The following is a 10,390-nucleotide window of genomic DNA, read 5'->3' as shown; positions in this document are numbered from 1 at the left end:
AGTTATTTTATAATTAAAATTTTTTTTTTGTTAAGTTGATAGGAAATTTACAAAAATAATTTTATTTTTTTTTGTATTTTAAGGAAGTAATTTTAATGTTAAGGAAATTTAAGGAACATTCTGTACAAAGATACGTGTTCTGGGTTTTTAAATTAAAATTTTTTGTTTATAATCGTTCAACCATCAAAGATGATAAAAGAAAAATGTTTTCTTAACTCTTTTCTCTATATATATATAGTTTTTTGCTGGTGGCCACCATATTATTATTATTATTATTTTTTTTTTTTTAAGAATTAAACATTTTTAACCTATCCCTATGTACCATTTGTTTTTTTTTTTCTAATCATTTGAGATTACTATATTATCCCTTTCTTCTATCTTTACTACCGTATATGGTCCAGTATATTTATACCCGTTACTCGTAGAGTAAAAGGGTATACTAGATTCGTTGAATAGTATGTAACAGGCAGAAGGAAGCGTTTCCGACCATATAAAGTATATATATTCTTGATCAGGATCAATAGCCGAGTCAATTTGGCCATGTCCGTCTGTCCGTCCGTCTGTCCGTTTGTCCGTCCGTCCGTCTGTCCGTCTGTCTGTCCGTATGAACGTCGAGATCTCAGGAACTACAAAAGCTAGAAAGTTGAGATTAAGTATACAGACTCCAGGGACATAGACGCAGCGCAAGTTTGTCGAATCATGCTGCCACGCCCACTCTAACGCCCACAAACCGCCCAAAACTGCGACGCCCACACTTTTGAAAAATGTTTTAATATTTTTTCATTTTTGTATTGGTCTTGTAAATTTCTATCGATTTGCAAAAAAACTTTTTGCCACGCCCACTCTAACGCCCACAAACCGCCCAAAACTGCCACGCCTACACTTTTGAAAAATGTTTTAATATTTTTTCATTTTTGTATTAGTCTTGTAAATTTCTATCTATTTATCAAAAAACTTTTGGCCACGCCCACTCTAACGCCCACAAACCGCCAAAAACTGTCCTTCGCACTTACACTAGCTGAGTAACGGGTATCAGATAGTCGGGGAACTCGACTATAGCGTTCTCTCTTGTTGAAAACTAACTTATGTCCGGTTTCATTTTTTAATAACACCTTATCTCCCTATTGATATACTTATATCGTTTAATTTTAAGTCGTATAATTCCTTATTATTTTTTTTCTGTTCTTCGAGCATAATTCTTGCTCTGTTATATGCTACTTCTAACCTATATTTACTTTCTTTAGCATAGTCTTCCATATTATAAATGAGTTCTATTCTATCTGTGCTATTAAAATGCTTTGGTAAATTGCATGTTTTACCAAAAATCAACTCATATGGACAATAATTATGTGCCATAGAGGGTGTAGTATTAAAACAAAATTCGAAATATTTTATCCATACGTCCCAGTCAGTTTTATCAACCGATATGTATGACCTGATGTATTCATTAAAAGTTCTATGACTTCTTTCCACCGTTCCTACCGTCGGATGATGGTGTGCTGAAGAAGTTATATTGTCTACTTTCTGGTATTTGCATAAATCTTTGATTATTGAATTTCTGTATTTAGTTCCCATGTCGGAAATGAACGTCTTCATTGGACCGAACTTTAATACAAAAGTTTCAAATATTGCTTTTTGCGCTTTTATTTGCGATTGGAATGGTTACCAAATATTTTGTCAAGTCGCATATAAGTGTTACAGCATATTCATTACCGTTTTCTGACTTTGGTAGTGGACCTATCTTGTCCACTATGACTCTGTCAAATGCGCTTATTTGTGTCTCTGTAATTAATAAAGGAGTTTTTGCGTGTTTTATAATTTTTGCTTTTTGGCATTTTTGAAATTTCCGTATGTACTCTGTTATATCCCGAGTCATACCTTTCCAAAAGTAATGTCTTTTAATCCTGGCCAGGGTTTTTGTAATGCCTGCGTGTCTTCCTTGTGTTGGATCGTCGTGGTGTGTAGACAGGATTGCTTCTTTTTCTTTCTTTGTATTCACTAAGGTCACCTGGTTTAGTAGCGCTACTCTTAATAGTTTTAATGTTTCATTGCCCATTTTCTTAAATGTATCTATTGAAATGTTATCAAAGATATTTTCCCACGGTGCCATTTTAAGTTGATTGGTATTATGCATACCGGCCTGGTTTTCAAGCCTGTGGAAAAATTGACCTAAGTCGAGAGTTCCATTAATATACAAATCTTCAACATCGTATCTTGCAGTAATTTTTTTTCCATGTTTAAAAAAACATATCATATTATTTACATGCAATGTCACTACTTTGCGTACTTCGTCATTATTAATGACTACGTATACTTTGGGCTTAGAAGCTTCTTGAGTAGATTGCTTAGGCAATTCTACTTTATCATTTTTATTTCCTTTTCCTGCGCAGGATTTCGGTCTACTTTGATTTCTTGTAGTGACTTTAAGTACTTGCTTGGATATATTTTTAAGTTGGTCTATGGTTATTCTTGATAACGCATCTGCTACATAATTGTCGTTTCCCTTAAGATATTCCACAGTAAATTCATATTCCTCTAAATCAAGCCTGATTCTGGTCAGTTTTGAACTTGGATTAACTATCGAGAACAAGTATGTTAATGGTCTGTGATCTGTTTTGACGGTGAAGTGTCTACCATATATATATGGTTTAAAATGATTTATCGCCCAATGTATTGCTGACAACTCTTGCTCTGTTGTTGACTTGTTGCTCTCACCCTTAGTGAAGCTGCATAATGCATGAGGTACTGGCAAGTGGAGACCATTATAGTTCTGGGGCAATACCGCTCCGCATGCCTCTTTGCTAGCATCAGTTATGATACAGAACTCTGCTAAGGGGATTTCAGCAAAGTTGGATTCATTAGTTCTTTTTTAAGGGGTTCGAATCAGCTGTCCATTCGAACTTTACATCTTTCTTACACAATCTTGTTATGTGACGGGAATAATCTGCAAAATTTTTTATAAAACGTCTATAATAGTTACAAAATGCTACGAATCTTCTAGCACTGTCTGCGTCAGTAGGCACTGGATATCTCTGTATAGCATCATATTTAATATCGTCAGGCAATATGCCTTTATCAGTACATTTGTGTCCAAGACACAAATGAAAAATAAGCACTTATCTGGATGTAGTTTGAGGTTGTTTTTCTGCACAGTCCAAAAACATTTGTAAGATTCTTGGCCATGTGTTTTTCAGAACAGCCTATGACAATCAAACCATCAATGTACATAAATGCTTGAGATGCCATTGTCATCATTCGTTGAAAGGAATTTTGAGCTATTTTTAGTCCGTATGGTAGTCGCGTGAAGCGAAAGGAGGCACTGCTCGTAGAAAAGGATGTTATATTTCGAGAATCGTCTCTAGCTCTATTTGGTGGAATCCCGACATAAGATCCAGGCACGAGAGGTAATTGATCAAGTATGTCATCTATTCTTTGGCAAGGGGAACTTGTCAGCCAACAACTTGTTATTTATTTGCAATAGTCTATTACTAAACGCCATTTTTTTCTTTTGAATCCGGTAAGGATTTCTTTGGAACTAGTAATAATGGGCTGTTATATTCAGATACAGCTCACAGGTTCTACTACCTTGTCTTCTATTAATTTAGTTACCTGTCTCGATATTTCGGCTTGTTGTGAATGAGGTGTTCTATAGTTCTTAATATAGCTTGGTTCATCATCTCTCAATCTTATCTTTTGTTTGTAAAAATTATTTGTAGTGATTGGCTCTGTCTCCAATCCAAAAATATCAGTATATTGTGAACACAGTTCAGTCAACATTTTCTTATGTGCAGATGGAAAGTTTTTCTTTAATCTGCTTAAATTTGATTCGGCTCTTATGGAGTCGTTTAGATCTGCTATTTTGTAGTTAGTTAACGGTTCAATATTGATTTTGATAACGTTTACAATTTTATTGCTGTTAGTTGTGTTTAGTATTCGAATGTACGTGTTTTTTGAATCTGATATCGAATTTCCCACAAATATACCATCTTCTATTTCCTGATTAGGTATTAAAATTTGTTTTTCCACCGAACTTACATTAATTTGCCTGATAACCTCACAACGAGATGGTATGGTTATCTTAGTGTTATCAATATTATGAAAAATTGGTATTTGTATTGATTGTTAAATATTATTTGGTCTTAGAATGAAAAAATCACTTTCCGTAGTAAAATCTAATTGGCAATTGAATGTTTTATGAAGTCGATTCCAACTATTGCGTCACCAGGGATCGTAAAATTGTCGTCCACAACATGAAAATTGTGCGGTACTATATAGTTACCGGTTCTCATCTCGAGAAATGTTAAACCTATTGAATTTATTAAACCCTTTCCAATTCCTGTAATTTGTGTTATATTATTATGATCAACATTCAAAAGTTCATCTGAATTTTCTTTAATGACTGATATATCGGCGCCTATGTCTACTAGAAATGTAAGTAGGAGTGTGTTCATTTTGTACTTTAATGAAAATATTTAGATTGAGATTGATGGTATGAACCTTTTGTTTTACTGTTCTTGATTTCCTAAGGGAGCCTGCTGGTTTTCCGCTTTAATTTGAGAAATTGCGGTTTTGGTTTTATAGTTACCACCACCTCTGTTCTGGTAGTTATTTCCTCTATATCCTCCACGTCCTCTGCCATTGCTATTGGTATAATTATTATAGTTTTTGTATTGGCCATTATTGTGGCTATAATTATTTCTATAATTACCACCTAGACCATTTCCTCGTCCTCGGTAGTTACCTCTGTTGCAACTTCCTTGCCCTCTCTGGAAAACAAAATGGAACTTTGTAAGGTAGCTTGTCGGTGATCTCGGCCTAAAAGTAGGCACTTAATTAGGTCGTTCTTAAGGTCGGGACAAATGTTAACTAGGCGTCATGTAGAACATTTCTCCAACTGCAATTTTTGGAGTTCAGACTCGGGGTCCCGACCCGAAGCGGTAGCCACTGGGCATTAATTGCGTTTAAACCAGCGAGCGAGAAAGTGCGTCCGAGCTATCCGAGAATAAAAGTAATCTCTCAAAAATACAGAAAAAAAAGAGAAATTCAACAATTCGATAATTCAACCAATTCAACCAAAACCCAGTGAATCGGAAAATTTATATTTCGATTAACTTTAGTGCCAGCCCCTAGAGGGTAAGTTTTGTGCGTGTGTTGTGGTTCAGAATTTTTTTGTTAAGGCCATAAAATTACAGGTGGCACCTAGGAAAATATCTATTGAAGAAAATAACCATTGCCAGTGCGACCAGTGAAGGAAGCATAAATTGTCGACCAGGAGGTCTAATTCTGGATTGCATCAGACGCCACCGTTAAGCGCAGAAACATGATTTAATTGAATTCACTATATTCATTATCTACATATATACCCATTTTACCTTACACCGCTTCACACCTGACCGACTGCTTGTTAAGCAGATCGGCAAACAGTCAAGCAGATCAGCATAAGTTATTCCGATAGGAAAAAATAAATTCCACCTTATGTTAGGAAATTAATTTAAGTTATGTTGTAAGAGAAATAGCATTCATTTAGGGCAATTCCTTTCTTTTCTTTCCTTCTCCCTTGATCCCATATTCCTTCCTCTTCCCACATAAGCGAAAGCCCGCCTAAACTGGCGTGAGCAAAAGAATGAGGTAAAAAGAGAAGAAAGAGTACCGCAGTAGGAGAGCGGCTCAAAAGAGCAGATCAAAAAGAAACAGCTCTCTTAGGATTAAAAGGCGGTGTAAGCTGATTTCTCTTCCACAGGCAACCACTTGAAGCGCTTCATCGTGGGAAATGCAGAGTGAGTACTATAAAGGTTTTATTTAAATGAGAAAGCAGCTGCCGGAAGAAAAATCAAATAATTAGCTACTGCGGCGCTACTTGTTTTCCAAGTTCACTGTTTAGCAATAATAAATTCAAAAAAAAGAGAAATTTTAAAATGGAAATGAAAATTGCTCATTTTTAATTTTTACCCTTGCCCCAATCTTCGCTTTTTGCTAAAATCTTAAAAGAATAAAAACAAAAAATTTAAAAATTAAAATGCACATCCCTATATAACCTACTTCCCCTATTCTTAATGCCCAGCATAAATATTCCTCTTTTGTTAAGCAAACCAAAATTTTACATTTTCCATATATATCTGTTGCGTTAATGTCTACATGAACGCCACATTCCAAAAAGTCTTTTAAAAAGTTAAATCTAGATGTTTAAAATTAGTAAGTTAGGGTAATCATTTATGATATGTTGTATAAACCTGTTCCAGTTAAAACATTGTCAGTTTTTAAGTTTATTCTTTGTTAAAAATTAAATTTTATAATGTTTAAATCAGAGTAAATCTCTCTAGGGGTGTCATGCGTCGACGGAAGGTGTATGTCGTGTAAAGTATAGCATACTTGTAGGGATCACCGGTTATGTCAAATGGTTTGTGGTGGTCAAGGTAGGGTGGGCGTCGACAGCTTAACAGCTGCTGTCGTACGAGTGTGCTATGTCCTTGTTTGTCCTTAGTCCTGTCGTCCGATAGTCCCTTAGTTTTTTTGTGGAGATCAATTCCAAAGCACGCGAAATAAATAAGAGTGTGATACGAGACGAGCATGTAGTCGCGATGTCAATTATTCCCCCCCTTTACTCTACCGAGAATTGGTAGCCGGAACCAGCGCGTGCTTGATCGCCCAACTACAATTTACCATCTGCTCGGGGAAGTTATGCTCGTAGTTCGCTACAGTATTCTTATTACAGTATTCGTTTGGCGCCCAAACGTGTGAGGCCCGATTCTGTCATGGTGACAGTTCGATCCGGCGAGGCCAGATCAAAAATAAACATTTTTTCAAACCGTCAATAACATCAGACGTTCGTCCCCAAAATCTCCACAAGTTCATTAACAAAAGTATGTGGTCGAAGCATAAAACAAATCGCGATCTAGAAATCCGAAAATTGTTTAAATCAGGCAGCTGGAAAAGTATTAGTCATTTGGCTCTTACGCCGCTTCTGAATCGGAACACATATTGTTTTATTATTATTAGTATTATATTAAATTGTCCTATTGACTGCTGGAAGAGTTTCAGCTATTTAGCTTTAACGCCGCGTCATAATTAGTGCATTTAATGTTGTAATAATTTATTTTGTTATTTTTATTCCTTTTAATTTTGTTTTGTTCGTTAATCTTTTGTATAAAATTAAAACAAGAGAGAACGCTATAGTCGAGTTCCCCGACTATCTGATACCCGTTACTCAGCTAGTGGAAGGGAGAAGGAGAGTCTTAAACACAGTTTTTGGCGGTTTGTAGGCGTTATAGTGGGCGTGGCAGAATGTTTTTTGGCAAATCGATAGAATTTTACAAGACTAATAAAAAAATGAAAACATATCAAAACATTTTTCAAAAGTGTGGGAGTAGCAGCTTTGGGCGGTTTGTGGGCGTTAGAGTGGGCGTGGCAAAAAGTTTTTTGGCAAATCAATAGAAATTCACAAGACCAATACAAAAATGAAAAAATATCAAAACATTTTTCAAAAGTGTGGGCGTGGCAGTTTTGGGCGGTTTGTGGGCGTTAGAATGGGCGTGGCAACATGAATCGACAAACTTGCGCTGCGTCTATGTCTCTGGAGTCTGTATGCTTAATCTCAACTTTCTAGCTTTTGTAGTTCCTGAAATCACAGCGTTCATACGGGCGGACAGACAGACGGACAGACAGACGGACAGACGGACAGACGGACATGGTCATATCGACTCGGCTATTGGTCCTGATCAAGAACGAATATATATACTTTATATAGTCGGAAACCCTTCCTTCTGTCTGTTACATACTTTTCAACGAATCTAGTATACCCTTTTACTCTACGAGTAACGGGTATAAAAATTAAATGTATAAATTGTACAAGCCAATTGTTGTCTTTTGCCTTTTGTGTTTTGTATAATTTGTCATTTATTAATGAAATTCAAAAGGTTAATGTACATAGGATGTTAAATGTAGGACTAGTGAAAAGTTCACTAGGATTTCAAAGAATCAAGGAACCACTTGTTGCCTTTTGCCTTGTGTTGAGCCAAGATATTTGTTTTCTATGTCTAAATAAAACATCCTTTACCTTCCATTCTAGTAATTTTCTGTTTAAATCAGTAGTGTCAATAGCATACATTTAAACCACGTCAGGACTTTAGCAACAAGAAATTTTACACAACGATACCTGAAAACGATTGCATGGCAACCCGATTTTTATTTGTTTATTTATTTTCTTTTACCTTATTTTTGTGCTTTCAATTATTTATTTAATAGGATAATTTTTGTATTAATAGTCCACATTATTTATTTATTTATTTTATTATATGTTCTTGAGTGTATAGTATAGGTCAGTGTATAGCATAGGTTCATTAGAGATGCCACTAGCACACAGCACCGAAGACTTATCTAAAATTGTAGAAAATATATGCCACATCTGCGCTAGAACTATTTCTTATCCTAGCCAAATTTTAACCACCAGTTGCGGACACGAATTTCACCGAACTTGCTTTACTGCGAAATCGGGGAAAAATAAAATCTGTCCTGTCTGCTCTAGTTCCCTTTCATTACCGTCCACCGAAAACTTGTCCGGGGACCTAGAAAACCAACCGTCAGGGTCAAAACTTAAAACTCCAAGAGCACAACCGAACGTTCTGACTAGGTCCAAAACCAGTCAAGAAAGGCACCAACAAAAAACGACAATGTCCAACCCAAAAAACCAAGAACAGCCTTCACCTCCGACTGAACCCACAACCGATTTTCAGACAGCAATGGCTGAAAGCATAAAATCGGCTATCTCGGGAGCCATTACGGCAGCCTTGGCCCAACAATCAAAATGTTTTGCAGACGCTTTGGGCCAACACACAAATAGCCTGATCCAAGCGATCACTGCGGGCTTTCAAGCTCAGGCATCAAGCCTTTCGTCTAACCAAGTATTCCTAGACCCAATATACGACAGATCTAACGGAGTACCACAAGGCTCACCAAATGTAGGTCCAACCCGTAGCGTTAACCAGTCACCTGCGTCAGCAATGTCCTCCTTAAGACCGGATAAGATCGCCCAGATAATGTTTAACTGGAAACTACGTTTCTCAGGAAAAGGTCCAATGGCTGTCGAGGACTTTATTTACCGAGTCGAAGCTTTAGCCGGTCAAACATTGGACGGTAATCTTCAACTCGTGGCTCAAAATGCCAGTACGTTATTCGAGGGTATTGCGAGCGAGTGGTATTGGCGTTACCACAAAAGTGTAACCGTTGTGCGCTGGTATGAATTATGCGCCGCACTCAAAGGGCAATTTAAGGACGACCGAACTGACAGAAATATCAGGGCCGAGATAGACCAGAGAAAGCAACGCGGAAGCGAATCATTCCATGATTTCTACCGGGTAATAGCGACTCTTGCGGATAGACTATCGCAGCCCATGTCAGAAGGAGCTATGGTTGAAACCTTACGAGCCAATCTCCAACCCGATATTCAGCACGAAATTTTATACGAGCGTGCCGAAACCGTTTCCGAATTAAGAAGGTTGGTTAGGACTCGGGAAATCTTTATGCAAAGCGTAGGGAAGCCTCAGGGGTTTCTACAACGCCAGGTACCCAGGTGACAGGTTTGCGAGGTCCAATGTCAGATCGAGTCAGAATCGGAATTCGAAGATCTAGAGGAAGATCTAGAGTTAGCGCCCATGGAATTGCAGTGCTGGAACTGCCAGGAAAAGGGTCACAGGTATCAGGAGTGCACCGCGGATAGACGTGTCTTCTGTTATGGTTGCGGTAAAGCAGATACTTATAAGCCGTCATGCAGTAAATGTACTAGTTACGCTCCAAAAAACCAGCAAGGGCGTGCCACAAGGGCACGCAGACAGATGGTTTCGAAATCAACGATGACAAACTAAACGATTTCAACCAAACTAGTAGCAGCGTATCTACAACCTTTGAGGTGGACCAGGTCCAACAAAAGCTAGAGGTCACAGATACAAGCCGATCAAAAGTTCGCAGGGAGAAAAGAAAAAAACTAAGAACGGAAGCTGCTTCTCTCAGCCATGGTGGGGCAACTTCGCGACGTTAGGCCGTATGCTCAGGTGAAAATGCTAGGAAAAACAGTAGTGGGCTTATTGGATACAGGGGCATCGGTTAGCTGCATAGGTGGTAGTCTGGCCACAGAGCTGCCAGGTCTAAATATTTTATGCCAAAAATTTACCGCAGATGTTAGAACAGCCGATGGACAATCTCAGAAAATTACCAGCCGAGTAACCACTGGTGTCCTTCCGAAACGAGAATAAAAATATCACCTTCTACGTAGTTCCATCTTTAGCAGGGGATCTCTATTTAGGTATAGATTTTTGGAAGCACTTTCAGCTGCTACCCGAAGCTTTCTGTGGCAACAACCAAGTAGTGGCAGCCTTAGAGGAGCCTTCGGCTCGAGAGC

At 37.7% G+C, this 10,390-nt stretch overlaps 1 long non-coding RNA gene across 1 annotated transcript; it reads right to left on the bottom strand.

Moving 5' to 3' along the window:
* Nucleotides 1-1,180: 1,180 nt before the first annotated feature.
* LOC120320718 lies at nt 1,181-5,257 on the bottom strand. The gene is made up of 2 exons (XR_005560244.1): nt 4,709-5,257; nt 1,181-4,641 (listed from the first exon to the last, which is right to left on the bottom strand). It is a non-coding gene; the product is annotated as an uncharacterized LOC120320718 (long non-coding RNA).
* Between the last annotated feature and the right edge of the window lie 5,133 nt (nt 5,258-10,390).

Source organism: Drosophila yakuba, chromosome 2L, assembly GCF_016746365.2.
Source record: "Drosophila yakuba strain Tai18E2 chromosome 2L, Prin_Dyak_Tai18E2_2.1, whole genome shotgun sequence".
NCBI lineage: Eukaryota > Metazoa > Arthropoda > Insecta > Diptera > Drosophilidae > Drosophila > Drosophila yakuba.
Note: the sequence above shows the minus strand (reverse complement) of the source record. Positions and strands in the feature narration are given on the sequence as shown.